This window comes from Ixodes scapularis, unplaced genomic scaffold (genome assembly GCF_016920785.2).
Source record: "Ixodes scapularis isolate PalLabHiFi unplaced genomic scaffold, ASM1692078v2 PGA_scaffold41__6_contigs__length_2269736, whole genome shotgun sequence".
Taxonomy (NCBI): Eukaryota; Metazoa; Arthropoda; class Arachnida; order Ixodida; family Ixodidae; genus Ixodes; species Ixodes scapularis.
This window is the reverse complement of record NW_024609870.1, coordinates 112,287-116,058: the sequence shown is the minus strand read 5'-3', so window position 1 is coordinate 116,058 and position 3,772 is coordinate 112,287.

Below are 3,772 nucleotides of genomic sequence, written 5' to 3'. Positions count from 1 at the left end.
TCTTCTGTTGCGACTGGGGTGGCGTTTAACCTTCTCTGATAAATTAATTGAAATAATTTGAAGTAGTATACTTGATTTGCCTTGAAGATCTTGTATTTAATAACAAGTGGTTCCTTCCGCAGTTCTCTTATTCTCCCCCCCTAGTTGTCAAAGATGTGTGGCACCTTTTTTTTGTAAGATTAGTAATTTAGAGTAATCAAAAACTGTAGTTGTGCCCCATAAAATAATTCCATAACACATATTGAAAAAAATTAGGAGTAATACAATGTTTCTACTAACCTCCTCGGCACAAGGCTTGCCACTCTATACACCGACACGCGGGCTTGACGTCACGGAGCTGCGGCGGCGCTGCGATCGCGCCGGAGCCGGGGGGTGTGGGCAAAAGCGCGCACGTTTCGCATGGGCGTCATAGCATTTCAGCATTGCGCGAAGCTGTGTTGCCGTTAATTTCACCGAAATGTACAAGAAAAGCAGCGGAGTGAGTTTCCACAAGTTCCCGGCAGACTATGAAAGCCATAGAAGGTTGATAATATCCGTGGATCGAAAAGAATGGTCGCCTCGCGCGAACGGCCGTTTGTGCGGCAAACACTTTCTTGGAGGCAAGTGCGGCTTCCATTTCAATCTCCGTCCCGAGGCTTGCTTATGTGCAGGGAAACCGTTGTCTGATCGAGACCACCCGGATTTTGTTCCCACGGTGTTCGCGCACAACGCACCGGCCAAGCGCTCGTCGGAGGCTCGCTACGCCCGTGCTACCGAGCAGAAGGGGATCGGCGACAGAACGGCAGTGTTGTAGGCGTTACCAAAAAAAAAAAAAAAAAGTAACGAAATACGTTACTCGTTACTTGCAAATAAAAGGTACGCGTTCTGAGCTCCGTTATCTAAAAAAAAAAAAAAAGCGAACGCGTTACCGCTACCGATAACAAGTAAGGCACGTTACTTCTGCGTTACTTTTTTAAATTATGATTTAACACATTTTACGGTTTTGACGATACACGTAATATATCAAGCAGAAACTGAACATAATTATTTAATCTCTTTTTACGGTTTCACCTAAATACTTACGAAAAAAAAAAAAAAAACGCAAAGAAAAACATGGGTTGACGCCTAAAACACGGAAACAATTGAAGTGTAATTTCTTTAAGACTTTGGAAGTAGTAATGACTAACGTAACTGCGTTACTTGAAATAGTAACATAAGTACGTTACCCGTTACTGTGTCAAAAACGTAACGAGTAGGTTACTACGTTACTGAAAAAAGTAACGCATTTCTGGTAACGCCGTTACTTGTAACTTAATTGTTACCGCCAAGACTGCAGAACGGACAAACTTTACTGGTTGTAATGCCTTGTGGTCATGAGGGTATGAAAAATATAATACCTTGACTTGAAGACGCTCTGTGTATTTAATCAATTAATGAATACACACACTTCCGCAGACCCCCAGTCTGCTGATCCCGCCGGCAGTGCGGGAACCGACTCGATGTAATCGTAGGCCTCGAGAGACTTGTACGCCTGCACCGTGTCGGCCGTGAACTGGCTTGGCGAAGAAACTAAATAAACGAAGACATGAGCCGCCGACTTCCGTGGCAGCAACTTTACGTCGGAAGTCCAGCAGCTAGGCCTTGTTTACGGCGTACGGATCCTCGTAGGCAACGCCGTCCAAGCACAGTTTGTTTCGATACCGCTACCGTTCAGGCTCGGGCAACGAGCTCAAATAGTCGGGCATAGCATACGACATACGTTATGAGGAAACACGACACACAAATAAAGATACAAGCGTCCCTACAACGTCAACAACGAGCGCACGCCATAGAACTCAATGGCGAAAACACGGAGAGCCGAGCTGCTTTTGCCCACATAGCTACCGCGCATGCGCGGCCTTCCGGCCGTGTTGGTAAACAGAGCCGCTCCGCGTGTCGGTCTATAAATACAGCCAAGAACTCGTGATAATTCTGAGTTTAGTTTGCTTATGTGTGCATTACATTTTAGCTCATGGTTAAACCACACAGCCAGAAATTTTTGCTCGGCTAGTTGTTCTATTAAAGCACCTTCAAACGTAATCTTAGGGGAGTTTGTAAGACGTTTTGCTGATGGTTTAAATATCACATATTTTGTTTTGCTTGTGCTTTATTGTAACCCATTGGAACTAAGCCATTTTGAAAGCCTTACAAGATAGGCGTCTGCCCTTTAATCACAGAATTCCGAAGCTGCATCAAAAAAAAAAAAAGAAAAAAATATATGTATATATATATATATATATATATATTAGTGTCATCTGCATACATTATTAACTCTGGGGAACCAGAAATGCTTACGACACCATTTATATAAACTAGGAAAAGTAAAAGGTCTAATATGGAACCCTGCGGGACGCCATTGCCCTTTGGGACTGTCAACCAAAATATGTCTACACCTTTATTATCCGTCACAACGACAGAGGTCGAATTCATTGCACCAGAGATAACTAGATTACTGATACCTCGCCGTGACGCCAGCGCTGTTTAAACTTTTATGTTTATAGAAAATTCCCTTTTATTTTTAACCATTTTCAAGTTTTCTTCTTGGATAACCTTTGGGGAGCAGTGTTATAGTTTGTGCCATTCTATGTTTTTCTTCAATGAAAGAAGTTCATGTTTCCATCCCCATTCCTCGACGTTTAATCCTTTCAAGTATTCGTATATATTCGCCAACACGCTCGTTTTCAATTATTACTGCCAACGTTTTTCGATCCATGTTTCGTCCAAGCCCCAACTGAGTTTCTTCGGTCTTCAACCCAGTATCCTTTCTAGAAGCTGCCATCTTCATTTCAGAGATGGCCCAACTTCGCCTCCGACTACAATCGCTGGGCCTCTACTTTCGCAAGGACTTGTCTCATCCCTGTGTAGAGCTGGCATCTGGGTTCCGTTGCAAGAACTCGGCTTCATGCTACCGAGTAATGTATACCTTACGAAAAAAGGAATGTCTCATGAACTTCACGTGTTGGAAAGAATGCTTCCCTCTCAAATGGAAAAAAAAATATGCGGGCGAGGATTCAGCGCCCGAGAGTAGAGGTTACTCAAGGATGCAGTTGCCAGTCTTCTTCAAACATCGTGGAAGAAACTGCTCAGGGAAGTGAACACCTCGTGTCTACAGGTAAATACCACCAAGTGTGAGCTTCCCGTGATACTATCTGAGAAAAAACTCACCGCTGCCACAGTGGATCTGCTGTCGAGGGGACCAAAGTTTGCTCCGGATCTTTCTTCGTTAAAGGTGGACCAGCTAGCCTCTGTGAATAAAGTCCCGTCGTCTATTCCCGAACATCAACGGCAAGATTTTCTGGGCTCCGCAATGCGCGAGGCGTCTCACCATCCACCCCCTCGGCCAACCAGGTTTCCACTACGTGCGGCTGTGGAAGAACTTCGCCAAGAACACCTTAGGTAACTTGAAGCGGACAAAAGGGGTGTTTCCGTCATTTTGGAGGAAAGTGTTTTTAATGAAAAGGTTCATGTTGCCCTGTCGAAGAATATAGAGCCCCTAAAACCAGGCATTCGGGAAAGCTGCGTTCGAGCGCAAAGGAACTTTGTTCCTTCCTGAATCTGATTAAGGGGATCCTGAAAAGAAAAATAAAAGTTTTTTTAAACAATCTGGTTGGAACACGCGTGTTAAAAGAAGAAAAAAAATTTACTCGAAAAAAGATATTTAGATTAATATTGAACGGCGAGATATTTATTTGAAATTCTGCGCGCAAAGTCCATGACGTCACGGAATGGTCATTCGCTCAACGAGATGGTAATT